Here is a 20,352-nt window from a genome sequence, read left to right on the forward strand (position 1 = left end):
ATACAGGGCCTTCGGCCCACAAAGTTGTGCCAAACATGTCCCTACCTCAGAAATTACTAAGGTTACCCATAGCCCTCTACTTTTCTAAGCTGCATGTACCTATCCAAAAGCCTCTTAAGAAACCCTATAATATCCATCTCCGCCACTGTTGCTGGCAGCCCATTCCATGCACTCACCAGTCTCTGTAAAAAACGCACTCAGGTCACCTTTCATCCTCCTTCACTCCAAGGAGAAAAGACCGAGTTCACTCAACCTATTCTCATAAGGCATGCTCCCCAATCCAGGCAACATCCTTGTAAATCTCCTCTGCACCCTTTCTATGGTTTCCACATCCTTCCTGTAGTGAGGCAACCAGAACTGAGCACAGTGCTCCAAGTGGGGTCGGACCAGGGTTCTATATAGCTGCAACCAAGGAGACCAAGGAGATCATTGTGAACTTCAGACACACTCTAGGAGCCACACTCATGTCCCTATCTACATCAATGGAGCTGTAGTGGAGCGTGTATCAAGCTTCAAATTCCTTGGCATCTGTGTCTCCGAGGATCTCACCTAGTTCCTGAACTCCTCCATCCTAATCAAAAAGGTGCAACAGTGCCTTTATTTCCTGTGGAGCATCAAGAAAGCTCACCTCTGTCCCAGGATACTGATGGACTTTTACCACTGTACCATTGACAGCATAGTCACCAACTGCATCTCAGTGTGGTAAGGCAATTGTCCCATATCGGACCACAAAGCACTCCAGCGGGTGGTGAAAACTGCCCAGTGGATTACCGGCACCCAATTGCCCACCATTGAGAACATCTACCATAAACGTTGCCTGGGCAGGCGAAAAGCATTATCAAGGATGCATCTCACCCTAACCATGGACTTTTTACTCCCCTCCCATCCGGTAGGCGCTACAGGAGCCTCCGCTCCCGCACCAGCAGGCTCAAGAAGAGCTTCTTCCCTGAGGCTGTGACCCTGCTGAACCTCACATCACAGCACTAAGCAGTATTGCACCCATATTGGACAGTCTCAGTACTTTTATATTTGCGTGCTGTAGCACTTACTTTTTATTCTCAGTTATTTTGTAAATAACATTATTCTTTGCATTTCTGGTTAGATGCTAACTGCATTTCAGTTGGCTTTGTATCTGTACTCGGCACAATGACAATAAAGTTGAATCTAATCTAACCTGAACTAAAAACATTACCTCTCGGCTCCTAAATCCAGTTCCACAGTTGATGAAGGCCAATACACCTTCTTAATCACACAGTCAACCTGCACAGCTGATTTGAGTGTCCTATGGACTCGGACCCAAGATCCCTCTGATCCTCCATACTGCCAAGAGTCTTACCACTAATACTATATTCTGCCATCATATTTGACCTACTAAAATGAACCACTTCACACTTATCTGTGTGGAACTCCATCTGCCACTTCTCAGCCCAGTTTTGCATCCTATCAATGTCCCGCTGTAACCTCTGACAGCCCTCCACACTATCCACAACACCTCCAACCTTTGTGTCATCAGAAAACTTACTAACCCATCCCTCCACTTCCTCATCCAGGTCATATATAAAAATCACAAAGAGTAAAGGTCCCAGAACAGATCCCTGAGGCACACCACTGGTCACCGACCTCCATGCAGAATATGACCTGTCTACAACCACTCTTTGCCTTCTGTGGGCAAGCCAGTTCTGGATCCACAAATCAATGTCCCCTTGGATCCCATGCCTCCCTACTTTCTCAATAAGCCTTGCATAGGGTACCATATCAAATGCCTTGCTGAAATCCATATACACTACATCTACGGCTCTTCCTTCATCAATGTGTTTAGTCACATCCTCAAAAAATTCAATCAGGCTCGTAAGGCACGACCTGACTTTCACAAAGCAATGCTGACTATTCCTAATCATAATATACCTCTCCAAATGTTCATAAATCCTGCCTCTCAGGATCTTCTCCATCAACTTACCAACCACTGAAGTAAGACTCACTGGTCTATAAATTCTTGGGGTACCTCTACTCCCTTTCTTGAAAAAGGGAACAACATCCACAACCCTCCAATCCTCTGAAACCTCTCCCGTCCCCATTGATGATACAAAGATCATCGGCAGAGGCTCAGCAATCTCCTCTCTCACCTCCCACAGTAGCCTGGGGTACATCTCATCCGCTTTCCAAAAGCCCCAGCACGTCCTCTTTCTTAATAACGACATGCTCAAGCTTTTCTGTCTGCTGCAAGTCATCACTACACTCACCAAGATCCTTTTCCATAGTGAATACTGAAGTAAAGTATTCATCAAGTACCTCTGCTATTTCCTCCAGTTCCATACACACTTTCCCACTGTCACACTGGATAGGTCCTATTCTTTCACGTCTTATCCTTGTGCTCTTCACATACATGTAGAATGCCTTGGGGTTTTCCTTAATCCTGCCTGCCAAGGCCTTCTCATGGCCCCTTCTGGCTCTCCTAATTTCCTTTTTAAGCTCCTTCTTGTTAGCCTTATAATCTTTTAGATCTCTAACATTATCTAGCTCTCTGAACCTTTCGTAAGCTTTTTTCTTCTTGACTAGATTTACTACAGCCTTTGTACACCATGGTTTCAGTACCCTACCATAACTTCCCAGTCTCACTGAAGCGTACATATACAGAACTCTACACAAATATCCCCTGAACAATTGCCACATTTCTTCCGTACCCTCTTCCTGAGAACATCTGTTCCCAATTTAAGTTTCCAAGTTCCTGCCTGATAGCCTCATAATTCCCCTTACTCCAATTAAATGCTTTTCTAACTTATCTGTTCCTATCTCTCTCCAATGCTATTGTAAAGGAGATAGAATTATGATCACTATCTCCAAAATGCTCTCCCTCTGAGAGATCTGACATCTGACCAGGTTCATTTCCCAACACCAAATCAAGTACAGTCTCTCCTCTTGTAGGTTTATCTACAAATTGTGTCAAGAAACCTTCCTGAACACACCTAACAAACTCCACCTCAGCTAAACCCCTTGCTCTAGGGAGATGCCAGTCGATATTTGGGAAATTAAAATCTCCCATCACGACAACTCTGTTATTATTAGACCTTTCCAGGAACTGTTCCCCTATCTGCTCCTCGGTATCCCTGTTACTACTGGGCAGCCTATAAAAAACACCCAGTGAAGTTATTGACCCCTTCCTGTTCCTAACCTCCACTCACAGAGACTCTGTAGACAATCCCTCCATGACGTCCACCTTTTCTGCAGCCGTGACACTATTCTTGCCCTCTTAATGCAATGGCAGATCTTACTCTATTTGATGCAAATGAGTAGTGCAATAGTCAGTTCAAAGAGCAAATTTGAGATAACAATAATGCTTGAAGCATAAACAGCTAAAATAGGCAATGTATATTCCTGAAAACCACAACGTTGTTGATAAGTTCCTTCATTTTATGGTCTTATTTTGTAAAGTTACTTTCACTTTCAATATGCTGGTCCCAACACAATGATGTAGTCATAAAGAAGCAAGACAGCAGCTATATTTCATTAGGAGTTTGAAGAGATTTGGCATGTCAGCAAATACACTCAAAAACTTCTGTAGATGTATCGTGGAGAGCATTCTGACAGGCTGCATCACTGTCTGGTATGGAGTGGGGGAGGGGTTACTGCACAGGACCGAAAGAAGCTGCAGAGGGTTGTAAATCTAGTCAGCTCAATCTTGGGTACTAGCCTACAAAGTACCCAGGACACCTTCAGGGATCAGTGTCTCAGAAAGGCAGCATCCATTATTCAGGACCTCCAGCACCCAGGGCATGCCCTTTTCTCACTGTTACCATCAGGCAGGAGGTACAGAAGCCTGAAGGCACACACTCAGTGATTCAGGAACAGCTTCTTCCCCTCTGCCATCCGATTCCAAAACCGACATTGAACCTCACTTTTTTAATATACATTTTTTAAAACTATTCAATATACATAATCGATTTACTTGTGTATTTATTATTATGTTTTATTTTTTCTCTCTCTCTGCTAGATTATGTATTGTATTGAACTGCTGCTGCTAAGTTAACAAATTTCACATCACATGCCGGTGATAATAAAACTGATTCCGATTCTGATTTACTTACCCAAAGATTTTCTTATAAACCATATTAAAATGCTCAATGCTGCCAAGGTGGAATCCCATGTCACATTCTCTGGATTCTCTTCTTCTTAGCACCTTGGATCAGGATAACTTGCTTCACTCTGGTTTTGAGAGTTCTGCTGACCTGTGACGCCGATACTCCACAGGTGGGGCAGGAGGCGATTGAGGGGGGTTTGTGAGGTCACACAATTCTTCTGCCACTTATGCAGGGATTCTATGTTTAAGTGGTTCTAAATGCTCCTCCTTGATTTTGAGTGATGTTAGCTGGGGACAGCCAGAAGTTAGGTGTGGTGTTGTACTTCATGGAAGCTTTGAGCACGTTCTTGAGCAATGCTGGAGGAACTCAGGTCAAGGAGCATCTATGGAGAGGAATTAATAGTCAGTGATTTGAGCTGAGACCCTTCACTTTGTCTTGACTTCTCCATACTGGACCAACTGCCGCCACTGGGCTATAAACGTTAAGTGCCTTGCTCAAGGACACACACGCTGGCTCGGCTGAGGCTCGAACTAATGACCTTCAGATCGCCAGCCCAAAGCCTTAACCACTTGGCCACGCGCCAACCTGGACAATAGTGTGTCGGGTGTGGGTGTGGGTAAGTACAAGCTGGCAGGTGATAAGTGAAACCGGGCAAGGGAGTGGGAGGGGGTGAAGTGAGAAGCTGGGAGGTGACAGGTGGATGAGGCAAAGGCCTGAAGAAGATGGAATCTAATAGGAGAGGACAGTGGACCATGGGGAAGAAAAGATCAGAGACCCTTGTCACACAGCCCCTCAGGATGAACTGTGACACAGGCCCTTGCAGCCCTCTTCACAAACCCGCAGCCCGTAAAGAGGCAAGAAATCAGCCCTTCCCTACTGCAGTCTTCCCCCAGTCAGCACACAGTGGGAGTGAAAGTCCAGAAGGCAGGATGGACCTGTCTGGGAGGGTTCCTCTCACTGCCAATCAAGAAAGGTCTTGGTGCCTATTCAAATTTCAAAGCAATAGTTACCAGAATGTTGCCTGGATTGGAAAACAAGTCTTCTAAGGCAAAGTTAACAGAGCTAGGACTCTTCTCTTTGGATCGTAGAAGGATGAGAGGGGACTTGATAGAGGTCTACAAGATTATGAGAGGCATAGATAGGGTGGATAGCCAGTACCTGTTTCCCAGGGCACAAACAGCAAACACCAGAGGGCATATGTACAAAGTTAAGGGAGGGAAGTTTAGGGGAGACATCAGGGGTAAGTCTATTTACACAGAAGGTTTTGGGTGCCTGGAATGACTTGCCAGGGATGGTGGAGGCTAAAACATAAGGGGTATTTAAGAGCCTCTTGGACAGGCACATGGATGAAAGAAAAATAGAGGGTTATGGGGTAGTGTGGGTTTAGTACTTTTTTAAAGGAATACGTGGGTCGGCACAACATCGAGGGCTGAAGGGCCTGTACTGTGCTGTAGCATTCTAGGGGCTAGTGTAAATACGAAGAAGCACAGCAGAATCAATGAAGCACCATACCCAAAGCTAGACAAACAATGTGCAAAATACAATAAAAATATAATAAATAAATAAGCAATAAATAATGAGAACACAAGTTGCAGAGTCTTTAAAAGTAAGCCCATAGGTTGCAGAATCAGTTCAGTGTTGGGGTGAGATCCGGCAATGAGGCATTCTGTCAGATGGTCTAGATCAGAGGTCCTAAACTTTTATAATAACATGAACCGCACCATTAAGCAAGGGGTCTGTGGACCCCAGGTTAGAAACCCCTAGTCTAGATAATCTGCTCAGGTAACCACCTCACAGTATCCATCAAGTTCTTCACCTGCAGTGCCTATAGGATATTCTCTATAGATCACTGCCTGATGGACTTTTGGTCAAAAATGTTAACGTTGCCTGTTCATTGGGGAGAATTTTTCCACAGAAGAGGGGTGGTGTGGCAATGACTGGGTCACTAGGCAGCAAACGGGCCAGACCGATCCTTTTCAACACCAGGGCAGATAGAACTTTGGCTCATAGCCATACTTGGTGCCCACATACTTAGGTTCCACACATACCCTGATGCAACCACACACAGGTTGCTTCCCAACCTGGGGTCCACGGACCCCTTGCTAAATAGTATTAGTCCTTGGCAAAAAAAAGTCTCGTCACTGACTGTAAGGAGTTTGTACGTTCTACTTGTGACCACGTGTATTTCCTCCGAGTGCTCCAGTTTCCTCCCACAGTCCAGAGGTGTACTGGCTGGTAGGTTAATTGGTCATTGCAAACTGTACCACGATTAGACTAGGACTCAATCAGGGGATTGCTGAGCAAGCCAGGAGGGCCAAATCCATTCTGCGCATCAATAAAATGAACAAATAAGGTTAGGAACCCTTGCACTAGGAGCACCAATTGTTCATTGTGCTGTCATTGTTCATTAAGAAACAAATCATCTGGGCATATTTACATTTCGAACATGGAGAAAATCTGCAGATGCTGGAAATGTGAGCAACACATAAAATACTGGAGGAACTCAGCAGGCCAGGCAGCATCAATGGAAAAGAGTAAACAGCCAACTTTTCGGGGCCAAATTCCTTCAGCAGGATCCTGTTCCTGTATGCAAATTGGATGTTGTTTTCAATCTTACTGGAAAATTCGTTGACTATAAAGCAGCTGACTTTTCTACCTTCGCCATAGACCTTGCAGGCCATTTTCCTCATTTTCAGTTTTTCATTTTAGATATCCAGCTCCCGTCGTATTGTCACTTCATAAATGCAAGATTTTCTTTTAAAATACGTTGCACATGATGAAACTCCTTGCCCACGAACCGGCAAAGTTAATGTATGACTTTTTAAAAATTTAGGCTACCTTTCTCAAAAAGGAGCCAGAGTTTGTTTGGGGGGGGCGGTGTGGGGAATGCAAAAAGCAGAGGCTGGCAGATTCACAGCGCAGGGTTTAGAAGTTGGATTATAATGTGGGTGAGAGTAATGCTTGGGATATAGAGGCAGGCTTTCTTCTATTTAGTTTTCTACCTGCTGTTTGCACAAAGAACTGCATTTAAATGTGAGTGACGCACCTAACACACAGGAAGAGATCAATCTGTTTTTTTCTATATTGAATTAGTTATTGAAAAATTAACAGAATTCTTAATAAACTACCAAAGGCCCCACAGCACCCCCGCTTTGAAGCTTCTTCTTTCATTGTACCAGCAAACACTTAACATCTGAAGCTTTCCCGTAATTGTTATGCTAACCTTGCTGCAGAAACTTCTCCATTTGCATTTGAAGGAGCTAAATATTAGCCAAGGAAGAAAGAAGCCTTTTCTTAAAAAAAAACCATGAGAAAATGCTTCTCCCACTGTCCCTACCTTTTTGTGGAGGCTGTGAGATTCTCTGCAACAAATGAGTTAGAGCAGTCGTTCAGTCTGTTGCAAGTACATTTATAAAACCTAATAACTGGATGCACTTGCATGAATTTCAGACAATTGTTCAGCAGTATTTTTGCATCCAGATGAACCATATAAATGCAGTCTTTTTTTGTTTCTTGATTGAATGAAATAATTTTAAAATAGATTTTGAAGATTAATTGCAGATGTTTATTTTCTTAGAATATACTAAATGCTTTGCATTGCTGCAGCAGTTCATTATCAAGAAAAGGACCTGCCCCATAGATTATTTTATCACTTACCTGCTACCCTGTAGCAGCTTGGATATGCTTAATTTAACAGCAAAAACTTTAACTGAAACATTAAGTAGAGTGTAACATGATAATCACCTGGGCTAATTAAACAAAACATACAGGACAACAAAGAAACTCTTTCACTGGAGGATTAAAGTACTGTTCATTGAAAGTCCACTGAGCACGGACAGGAACGTCTCCCCCATTGAGTTTTCCTGCCTTTTGTCCACGGAAGTCCTGAAGTTGCATTAAATTATTTATTTCCCATCTTCTAAATTTGCTTCCCAGTCACATAACTGAATGAAATCTAATGTAAAGATTTAGTGCATGTTAAATACTTGTCACGACAAAGTTGATTATTCCCATGTCATTAGAACTTTGTTAGAAATCAGCTCACTTCAACAAAAAATTTTAAAAGTGCAGCAATGTCTGTTTCTGCATTACATATACACAAGGTCTCAAGGGCAAAAATATAGAGGAAAATGTTAGAGTATCTAAAAGTCACTTACAAGAGGGAATGTTAATGAATTATATTAAATAGATTGAATATTATATTAAAAATCTTGCTTTTGACATGTCCTAGTTTAATTAAAATTAGCCTAATATCCATGTTTGGTTTTTTTTAATTTAATTTCCATTTGTTAAAGGTTACTATTTTGCACTGATGTTAACCGAGGACAATTAAGTTTAAAATAATTTGGAAGTTTGTTATTTTATTAATTTATTTCACTGTTCACAAACTACTACAAGACTTTCAGTCAAGTGCTCTGAATACTGTACTGAACTCTTAGGGAATATTAGGAGAGAAAGCACCTCATTACTTGAAGTATTTTGCTGTTTTCCTTTGAAGATTAATACAGGTTTGGTGTTCACATTTCCCAGAATTGAGATGTTAATGGAGTCATTAGTCTCTGCCGCACATGAAGTTTGAACCACAAAGTAAGTCCTCTTCTACAGAAAGCACTTTTTTTCAAAAAAAATGGCTCACATCCAGCTGAGCTGAACACCTGGTGGATTTTCCCAGGATCTGTGAATGATGGAAAATAGGCTGATCTCAATCTGTTTACTTTGTTTCTAAAAACAAATAAGAAAAAAGTCTGTTCAAATTTCTAGCCATCCATTACTGACAATAGATGCAGCAAGGCTGTTGTCATATGAACTGCAAGGTATTCAGTCATGATTGGATTCAAATTTAAACACAATTTTATTAGAAAATTTCTTTCTGACACTGTCTCAATTTACAACAGTCAAGCCAATAGTGAAGGTGTCTAATTCATGTGAACATGGCCATGGCTTGGAGAGGATTCAGAGCAAATTTACTGGAATGAAACTCAGGATCAGGGACTTTAGTTAAGCAAAGAGGTGTGATTTTTCTCACTAAAGCAGAGAAGGCCAAGGGGAGATTGGAAAGAGACATTCAACATTTTGCAGAGCTAAGTGGACACAGACTCAAGGTAAATGGCAAAAGCAGTGTGTTATGTATTACTTGTGTAATGTGTGCTTTAATAATATGAAATGAACTGCCTGTTAGAAGTGATGGAAGATCAAACATTACCCTTGGAATAGGACACATATCAGAATAAGAGATATTTGCTGTAAGTCTGATTAAGAGAATTGCAAACCCCTTTCACAGACACAAAGAGCAAAACAACCTCCAAAATTGTGCAATTCTCTGATGCTATGTATTCAAGCATAACTATTCAGTTGTACCAGCAGCCAGAGAAAGATTTTCATTTACGTCATTGAGACATAAGAGACTGCTGGAATCTTGAGCAACAAAAGAGATATTGGATGTAGTCAGCAGGACCGGTCCAGATGGAGCATCTCTGCCAGAAACGTCAACTGTCCATTTCCCTTCATAGATGCTACCTGACCCACTGAGTTCCTCCACCATCTGTTGTTCTTTTATACCTTTCATAGTGTGTTATTCCAAAGCACTTGTAATCAATTACTTTGAAATATAAAGCAGCCAATTTGCATGCTGAAAGTACTGCAAACTGTTTTCTGAGTCAGAATTGGCTCTCTCTTTAAAATAGTTACATAGGATCCCTTAATAACCACTCGAGAGGGCAGATTTTGCATGTCATCAGCAAGATGCCACCTACAGTAGCAGGGCAATCTCTCTGAGCATACTCAATGTCATGCTTTCAAGGGTTGAAAGTCAGTTAACGAAAGGACATAATGAGGCCACAGGGAAATGTAGAGTTCTGGCAAACTGAGTATAATGTGAAAAAGCATGAAATTTCCCACTTTGGCAGGAAACTACCTATATAAAAGCACACAATTTAAATACTTAAGAGATTGCAGCTATCTGAGATATAGACGGATCTCTGTATCCTTGTTCGTGATTCACAAAAGGTTTATATGCAAGTATGTAGGTATGAGTAATCAGAAAATCGAATGGAAAGCCATGTTTATTGGGAGGAGAATTGAATACAAAATGAGGACATTATAAGTCAGTTGTACAGGACACCGATCAGACCACACCTTAAGTATAGTGTACAACATGAGTTTCCTTATTTAGAGAAGGATATTAATGCACTAGAAGAAATACAGAGCTGGTTTATGGGACCAATACATCCAATGATGTGTTTTCTTCTGTGAAAGGGCTGGACAGCTCTGCATCAGAGAAGTTCACAAGAGTAACAAGCGTTAGCTTAAAAGATTAATTTTGCAGATGATGTATGTGGAGTAGTGGGTCCTTCAGGTTGCTATAGCCGAGGGATATTAATGGAGATAACCTCCCATTACTTATTAAATGCTCCAAATGGTTTGCACCTCAAATAGACTCTGACAACCAAGTCCAGCTCCTGACCTTCACATGTTGTTTAGCTACTAAGCCCGGCAGAACCATATCTATTGACAGGAAAAGGGGCAAAGGTGGGTTACTACTGTCTTTAAATGGGCTGCTTCAAGCAGATAGGGTTGTCAGACGTAGTTGGCAGCTCATCTAGGAGAAGTAAAACTCTGACCTCAAACCTCCACTGCCTTACGATTATACCCACTCATGGGGAAGGCTTCAGGAGTAAACCGAGGGAATAATCTGGAGCTGGAGTCTTACGTGGAGTTCAACACTAACTAGCAACTCCTGCAACGCTGCTGGTGCCAAGCTGTATCTTTTTGTGCCATTCATTTGGGTTCATCAGACGCATGGAGACGAGGAGCTTGCTACATAGACAACAGCTTATTCCCCATATTGTATTGCCCTCACTTGTGTTTCCAGACACCTAGGGCAATATCCATGGTCAACCCTGACCAATGGAGCCCCCAGAGAAACATCTGTTGAAGTCTAAGGGTCATTGTTTATAAATAAGGGGTCACCCATTTAAGACACATAGATGGTTTTTCTCTCAGATGATCATGAGTGTTTGAAATTCTCTTCCTCGAACAGCAGTGGAAGCAACATATTTTAACATCTTTAAGACAGAGTAGTTAGATTCTTGAGAATCAACTGAGTGAAAGTTTACCAGGGTTAGACAGAAATGCAAAATTTGTTACCTATTTTTATTTAAAGATACAGTGCAGAACAAGCCCCACCAGCCAACAAGGCACATTGCCCAGCAACCCACCTGTTTAACCCCACCCTAATCACAGGACAATTTCTAATAACCATACATTTTTGGAAGAAAACCCATGCACACACAGGAAGAACATACAAACTTTCTTACAGAGGACGCCAGAACTGAACACTGACATCCCGACCTGTCATAGCATCATGCTACTGTGGCACCCTAAAATTGAGGTTACAGACAGATCAATCAAGATCTGGCAGAGCAGGTTTGTAAGGCTGAGCGGGCTACTTCTATTCCTGATTTATATGTACTTTTCAAATAACATAACAAGAAGTGATTAATTGATAATTCATTTCTTTGCTCTCTGGGGGATCTTGTTGTGCACAAATAGCCTGCTGTATTATCAATGTTATTTTGACCTGCAGCCATGGAATATTGAGGTAATTTATGACACCTAGGTGTCAGGAGAGTAGAAATTGATAGGCACTGTGCCACCATCCAGGGATCCAAACAATCTTTCCAGGAAAAGCAATGAACCACATGTACTTCTTCCTATCTAGATTTAGAGGATTTAGGGTTTAAAATGTGGAGATATTAAATGCATGTTGATGATCGTTCCACAGGAGTGAATTTGAGCTTAGTTTTGGCTCCCACTTTAATTTCTCACCCCACTCCGGCCTCTGTCTGTGATATTCATTACAATGGGGTGCAAAGCAAACGATGTAATTTCATCTTCCTTTGGGCACACTGCAGCTAGCAGCCCCCAGTGTTGAATTCTCAAATTTCAGATAATTTACTCAATTTCTTTTTGTATTAGGATTGGCCACCTCTGTCCAGCAACATTATTTTGGCTAGGTTTTTAATATTGTCCACCAGAAAAAGCAGGATCTCCCAGTGGCCACCCTTTTTAATTCCACTTCCCATTCCTATTCCAGCATGTCAGTCCATGGCCTCCTCCACTGTCACAATGAGGCTACTCTCAGGTTGGAGGAGCAACACCTTATATGACAGAATCCATCTGGGTAGCCTTCAACCCAATGACATAAACGTCAATTTCTCAAACTTCCGGTAATCCCCCCCCACCACCCTTCCTGATTCAACTCTCACCTCATCTCCTTACCTGCCATCTCTCCCTCTGGTGCTCTTACCCCTTTTCCTTCTTCCATTGCCTACTCTCTTCTCCTGTCAGATCCCTCCTTTTCTAGCCCTGTATCTTTCACCAATCAACTTCCCAGCTCTTTATTTCACCCCTTCCCCTCCCAGCTTAACCCACCACCTTGTGTTTCTTCTTCCACCCCCCCCCCCCACCCCACACCACCTTCTAACTCTGACTCATCTTTTTCTCTCCAGTCCTGATGCAGGGTCTCAGCCTGAAACAGCAATTGTACACTTTTCCACAGATGCTGGCTAGCCTTTTGAGTTCCTCCAGCATTTTATGTGTGTTGTTTGGATTTCCAGCATCTAAAGAGGTTTTCTTGTTTGTGATTGGAAAAAAGCCTGCTTCCATTTACCCCACCTATGCCACTCATAATTTTGTATACTGCTATCAAATCTCCCCTCAGTCTTCTACTTTCTAGGGAATAAAGTCCTAACCTATTCAACCTTTCCCTATAAGTTAGGTCCTTAAGTCCTGACGACAGCCCTGTAGATTTTCTCTGCTCCCTTTCAATCTCATTTAGAAATTTTTTGTAGTTTCATGACAAAACTGGACACAATACTCCAAATTCAGCCTCACCAACAACTTATAAAATTCAACATAACATCCAAACTCCTGTACTCAATACATTGATTTATGAAGGCCAATGAATCAAAAGATTTCTTTATGACCCTAACACCTGTGTCACCATTTTCAAGGAATTATGGATCTAGATTCCCAGATCCTTCTGTTCTGCCTCACTTCTCGGTGCCCTACCATTCACCATGCAAGACATACATACCTTGGTTGGTCCTTCCAAAATGCAAAACCTCACACTAGTCTGCATTAAATTCTATCTGCCATTTTTCAGCTCATTTCACCTGCTGGTCCAGATTACTACAAGCTTTGGTAGTCTTCTTTGCTGTCCACTACACCATCAATCTTTGGGTCATCCACAGATTTGCTGATCCAGTTTACCATATCATTATCCAGATCACGTTAGTCTTCATAACAAGGGGAGGAGTATAGGAGTGAAGAGGTCCTTCTGCAGTTGTGCAGGGCCCTGGCGAGACCACACCTGGAGTATTGTGTTCAGTTTTGGCCTCCAAATTTGAGGAAGGACATTCTTGCTATTGAGGGAGTGCAGCGTAGGTACAAGAGATTAATTCTCAGGATGGCAGGACTGTCATATGTTGGAAGATTGGAGCGACTGGGCTTGTATACACTGGAATTTAGAAGGATGAGAGGGGACCTGATTGAAATGTATATTATTAAGGGATTGGACACGCTAGAGGCAGGAAAATGTTCCCACTGTTGGGGGAGTCCAGAACCAGAGGCCACAGTTTAAGAATAAGGGGTAGGCCATTTAGAACAGAGTTGAGGAAAATCTTTTTCACCCAGAGAGTTGTGGATCTATGGAATGCTCTGCCTCAGAAGGCAGTGGAGGACAATTCTCTGGATGCTTTCAAGAAAGAGTTAGATAGAGCTCTTAAAGATAGCGGAGACAAGGGATATGGGGAGAAGGCAGGAACGGGGTACTGATTGTGGATGATCAGCCATGATCACATTGAATGGCAGTGCTGGCTCGAAGGGCCAAATGGCCTAATCCTGCACCTATTGTCTATTATCATTGATATAGATGATAGTCTGCCTCTACTACCGCTCTCTGGCTTCCATGAAGCCAATGTCTAATTCAGTCTACTGCCTCATCTTGAATGGCAAATGATTGAACCTTCTTGACTAACCTCCCACGTGAGACCTTTCAAAGGCCTTTCTACAGTTTATGTAAACAACACCCACTGCCTTGCCTTAATCAACTTTCCTGGTAACTTCCTCCACAGACTAAGACTGGTTAGACACAACTTAACACACACAAAACCATGTTGCCCATCCTTAATCAGTCCTTGTCTATTCAAATACTTGTATATCCAGTCCCTTTAAATATCTTCCAATAATCTTACCACTACCAATTTCAGACTTACTGGCCCATAATTTTCCAGCTTATTCTTACAGCATCTCTTAAATAATGGAACAACATTAGCCATCCTCCAATCTTCTGGCACGTAACCTAAGGATGCTTTAAATATCTCTGCTCTGGCCTCTCACAGTGTCCAAAGGAACACATCGTCAGGGCCTGGGGATTTATCCACCCTAATATGCCTCAAGACAGCAAACACCTTCTCCTCTGTAACCTGCACAACATCCATGATCTCACTGCTGTATTGATTGTCTTTGTGTCCATCTTCCAAGTGAATACAAGATGCAGAAAAGATCCATTTAAGATCTCCCCCTTCTCTTTCACCTCCACACATAGACTTCCTTTCTGATCTTATAGAGAATCAATTTTGTCCCTTGTTATCCTTTTGCTCTTAATATATCTGTAGAAGCCCTTGGGATTCACATTCTGCTAGAGCAACCTCATGTCTTCTTTTAGCCCTCCTAATTTCCTTCCGGTGTCCTCTTGCATTTCTTATATTCATCAAGTACCTCATTTTTTCCTACCTGCCTATACCTATGTACTTCCTTTTTTTTTTTAAAACCAGGACTTCAATATCTCACTAAAACTGAAGTTCACTAAACCTATTATCCTTGCCTCTTATTCTGACAGGAACACACAAACTCTGTATTCGCAATGTTTCACTTTTCAAGGCCTCTCACGTAAACTTTTGCCAGAAACAGCCTATCCCAATTCACACTCGCCAGATCCTTTCTGATACCATCAAAATTGGCCTTTCTCCAATTTAGAATCTCAACTCAACAAACAGGCCTATCCTTTTCCATAATTACCTTGAAACTAATAGTATTATAATTACAAGATGCAAAGTGCTCCCCTACACAAACATCTGCCACCTGCACACAGCTCAAAACGTTAGTCCCACCCTGCTTGACGTTCTGATTCCTGACTTTGTACCTAGGCTTAACAACATCTTTGTCCACTCCATTGCTTCCCCACATTGCAAACGATTCTTTCTGTAGAGATCACTTTTCCTTTTATATATTTTCACTTTGTATAATCTGGACTGCTGGACATGTTACACAGCATAATAATTTGCAACACAAAAGGAAAATCCTACTAAAAGTAGTGCATATAGCCTGGTCCATCACTGGCACACCTACACAAAACATTGTCGCAGGAAAGTAGCATCCATCAACAGGGACCCCACCACCCAGGACAATCTCTGCTGCCACCAGCCAGAAGCCTCCGGACTCACATCACTAGGCTCAGGTACAGTTACTACCCCTCAATGATCAGGCTCATGAACCAAAGGGGTAACTTCACTTGCCCCATCATTGAAATATTCCCTCAACTGATTGACTCACTCTCACGTTCACAATATTTATTGCTCATTTATTAGTCATTTCTTTCTTTTTGTATTTGTACAGTTTGTTGTCTTCTGCACACTGATTGAACACCCAATGTAGTGCAGTCTTTCATTGATTCTATTATGGAGTTGTTGAATACTGCAGCAAGAAAATGACTCAAGGTTTTTATATGTGACATATTTGCTTTGAGCTTTGAAAGGGCAAAAATGCCTAATCCAGTCTTATTTGCCACATTATGGCCTCCCTCCATCAGAGATATTCCATTGTCCCACCCATCTTTCTTTACTACCAGATCCAATGAATGGTCAGACAAAATATTAACAGTTGCTTTTTCCGTACCCGGTGCCTGACCTCTGGCACTTTCCTGGAATTCTTGTATATTTCAGATTTCCAATATATGTAGTTTTTTTTGTTATTGGGTAACTATTGGTTTCCCCCATCCAAACTTGCATGAGGCTATTTTAAGCATTTTGTTAAAGCAGATTTAGTGCATCATCATTCTCTAAAGTCCAAGTTTTATGTTTAATAAATGAAAAATTTTAACATGCTTCCCATTTATAATCTGCTCACCTTGTCACGATTTTAAGAATTACCAATTAAGAATTATAATGAGCAGCCTATGCAAATACATCACACTGCATTTACACTCTCTTGCCATCTGTGGTGCTAAAACCTGAATTTTGCATTGTATACTCCAGTAGTCTGTAAAATTAAGCATCAACTGCTCCTTCCCAACTGTCATAATTTGAAGTTATTTAATAATTTGACTTTAGAGGGACTAAGCTTTAAATGAGGTACCAAATGACACGAGTCAGACCTACTCCAATTATCCTATCCATTCAAAGGCCACTTAACAAAAACAGTTGGTTTAAGAACTTGCTTGCTGCATCATTGAATGCTGAGAAATAATTAGCAGGTTATGTAGCACAAGATCAGTTAATACTCTGGGTCTAAAACTGTCATAATCTCCTCACCAGATGATGCCCAACTTTAAATGTTTCTAGCAATTTCATTTTTGAAAAAAGATCTAGTGCTTGGTCTTTATTTCTGATTTTGTCTATCTGCAGTATTTTATTTTTTAGTTTCTTCTTTGCATGACTGGTTTGCACACAACTATTTCCACAAAGACATTTGTTAAATGATAAAAGGACACAGTGAAGTTTTGTTACATTTAATCTTTTTTATGGAAACTATTGTAGTAAATGCATAAAGCCAGTGCTTTGTATCCTAGTCATCAACATTGATGTTATCAATATGGAGGCAAAAGCCTCAAGATCAAAGACTAAACACGGAGACCCAAATGAGTCACAGAGGTCTGTGCAAATCCAGAAGTTAAAGCCTGAAACTCAAATCCATGATTGGCATACCAAGTTAAAGCCTAAAGTTGGAGGTGCAATGTCTGCACGTTTGAGAATCTGGAACAAGGACTGGAGCTCCAAGATAGCCTGGCCCAGGCTTGGAGGCCAGTCCGGGTGGGAAATGAGCTTGTTTTGCTGTGCGCAACAATGTGGGCATGGTAAGTTTGCACCAGAAAGTGTTTTAACACTCATGGGCAGCCACCATCCCATCCTCAAGTGTGCTGGTTGTTAACACAAATAATGCATTTTACATGTTTAGCCATACATGTGATAAATCCAAATCACAAGTAATTTTATACTTGGGCTCAATACAATTGAACAAATGAAAAACACGCAACTCCTCCAAAACTGTTTCAGATCATACAAGTTTGAAGAATAGTTATTAGAAGAAAATAACTTCAGGTACCCCATTGAAATCTCAGAAGAAGGTGGTCGACTCCCACAGCTGTAGTCCATAAAAGAAGGGAGGGTGAATGAAGTTTGTGAAACTTAGTGAGATGGAGAATGGCAAGCTGGCATGAAACTGTACATTATATCTTTCACTGAAGCAGAAAAAGAATTTACGATGTTAATCAATTTTCAATAATTTCAATATCTGCATTTTAGGCCCCAAAAATTTCCCACCACCACTTTTTCTTTCCTCCACTAAGTCCCATCTCTTCTGCACACATGCCTCCCTTCTAGGTTTTGAGGGAATTTCTCCACATTCCCCCCCCCCCCCAAATGAATGGGTGGCAGGCACTTGTGAGTTATGAATTTTAAAGTGTTTATTTTATTTTCACTGGTAGTGGACAGTGAAGGGAGCTCTTTGACTCACTTTCACAGCTCAGTAAGGATCTCAGATCAGTACATTCCAAACAGATTGGAGTCTGATCACAGCAGTACAAGATTGTATCAGAGGCTCCCTCCGAAAGACAGGGAGCAGATGGCCAGTCTTCAGCACTCCTCCCCTTTCACTGTGCACTCTCTAGGTGATGGCCAACAATGTGGGAAATGTACTCCCAAGCCCAGCGTATCGACTCCTGAATAGGACCACCACTTGCCACAATCCTGTAGGTATGAGCCTCTGCAAACAGATGGTGAGATCATTATGAGCAATTAGTTCTTTTAATGTATCTGTGGGACATATTCACAGAATGTTATAAACATGTACTGAATGTGTTACAAACTAGCCCCTCCTCAGTGTTATCACATATTCAATGCTATATAACAGAAACTACCTTCTGCACACACATTTACTTTTACTTTCAGTTAGCATTTTAAGATGGATTTTAAATTATTCAACTTTTCCTCCATTAGTTTTTAATATCAGTGGCACAAAAAGCATTCTCTCCCCCCCCCCCCCCACCCCCTGACTTTCACCCCTTTAATAGAACTCTAAAATTTAAAAGATGACATTTGACACAATGTTCTGGCCTGGCTCTCAAAGCTTTCCGAAATTACTCCAAATTAATTACTTCTTTGAAATGGGGCATGGCTATCACAAGACGACAAGAATGTCCAAAGAATGGCAACATGAATTTCAGGTTTTTGGATTTCTCATTTATCTCTTCCTCTCAAAATGCCTCTGCATACCATCAGGGCTTTCCCCTTGCTGTCCAAAATCAAGTCGTAAAGAACACAAACTCCAGATTGTGACAATCAAAGCACTGATTATCTGAAGAGGATATCATCCCACACATACATTTCCCAAAGATAGACTAATGAGCACTTGAGTGAGATCATCAGAAACAGAAAAGCCAATTTAGCACGTGCAACGTGGTGGGCAAAGTTATATTTGTCACCTGGTCAGTAATCTCATCAGCTGATTACTTCACTGTACATTGAGAAATTTTCATCTCACTAGCTAATAACTTGTCCACGTTCTGCCAACGAGCTAACCACATTTAATTTGTATTCTTCTTTAAATAGATTGACAAAGAAATTAGTTTTTCTTACTTTCTGTGGCGAACTTTCAGCCCAGGATTTCTACAACCTCAAATTGCATCCTTTCTTTGTTTGACATCTGATCTTCCCCTGGCTCGCTATGTCTACTAACTGGCTATTTCTCAGTCTGGACTCTAGGCAGCTAAATTTGCCAGACTCACATAAATTAAACCATTCCAGCATATCATGTGAATACTTACTTTAACAAATCTCCAAGGTCTCAGGCTGATGCGCAAGCGCCTTTTGGGATGGAGCCCGCATGTGTATTTAATTTGCATTCTGAACACACGGGTATTCTAGTGATAAAAATCCTTTCTGCACTAAATTTATTTAATATAGTTTATTCGCAATTTATCTGTCTCAGAGTAGGTTTCTTTTCCCAAATCCGAAAGCAATGCAGACATGCATCATGTTATAATATTACTATATGCAACATAGCTATTGCCAAAGAACTTTGACTTCACATTACATAAAGTTTCTTACACAAAGTTATAAAGGACCAAATATTAATAAAGGTATTCTCTTAAGGTTCTGTCAGCTTCAGCTCACTCCAAACATGAAATGATTGATTTAACAGATGGAAGGACCCTGAAGTATCAGCATGGTTCTCGGCTGTTGTTGGACTTAGATTTTCTGTTGGACTGCAGAGGAGTGGTGATTAGTCACTCAGTATCCACGTCACAAAATGCTGACCAAAGGTCAGTACTAAATTTTACAGTTCAAATTTTTCACTGTATTAAGATAATACCGCAACTTTCTTTCCCCCCTCCCCCGTGTGCACGTACCAGTGACTCATGAATAAGTGACCATAGTCCTTTCACACGAGCGATAAACAGGGACGCAACATAACAATCAGGAACCATTTCAGAATACAAGTTAAAGATGATATTTGCTTCTTAAAATAGGTGTGGGTCTCATTTTCCCTGGTTATGGATTTGGCAAGAAGCACTTTGTAAAGTTCTATATGTGGTGGTAACATGCCAGATTGGAATGACATCTGTGAGCAATCTGGGGCTGTACTATTATCATTTTTTCAACAATGCTGCTTCAGAGTCAGAACAGCTGTGGATCCAGCAGCAGCGACTCAGCCTCAAAATATGTGAGTGAACTACAGATTGGCCATTGCTGCGTCGCAGGCAAAGATTAAAGATAGAAAGGAGAACATTGGAAGCCAATTTTTTTTGCAACTCTTTAACCAACCCAAAAACATCTTTCTGAAAGAGGCTTTTTCTTCTCACAAACAGTACAGTAAGGCAAAGATACCTCCTGCGTAATCAATTCCATGTGCACAAAGGCAACAACTGGTGGACAAAATGGCAATATTTTAGAAAAGTGCCAACATTTCATGCAAAAATGAATCCCTGTACTTGTAT

The 20,352-nt window shown here is 41.4% G+C and overlaps 1 long non-coding RNA gene across 3 annotated transcripts in view; it reads right to left on the reverse strand.

Moving 5' to 3' along the window:
* Nucleotides 1–20,352, reverse strand: part of LOC140713644 (uncharacterized) — a 64,461-nt gene that overhangs the window by 29,938 nt on the left and 14,171 nt on the right. For 2 of the 3 annotated variants that reach the window (XR_012095693.1, XR_012095692.1), the window contains exon 2: nt 4,083–4,458. This is a non-coding gene — a long non-coding RNA (uncharacterized lncRNA). Of the gene's footprint in view, nt 1–4,082; nt 4,459–16,850; nt 18,120–20,352 lie in introns of those variants that run through there. The other variant, XR_012095691.1, reaches the window with a different exon arrangement.

The sequence above is a fragment of the Hemitrygon akajei genome, chromosome 20, assembly GCF_048418815.1.
Source record: "Hemitrygon akajei chromosome 20, sHemAka1.3, whole genome shotgun sequence".
NCBI classification, from domain to species: domain Eukaryota; kingdom Metazoa; phylum Chordata; class Chondrichthyes; order Myliobatiformes; family Dasyatidae; genus Hemitrygon; species Hemitrygon akajei.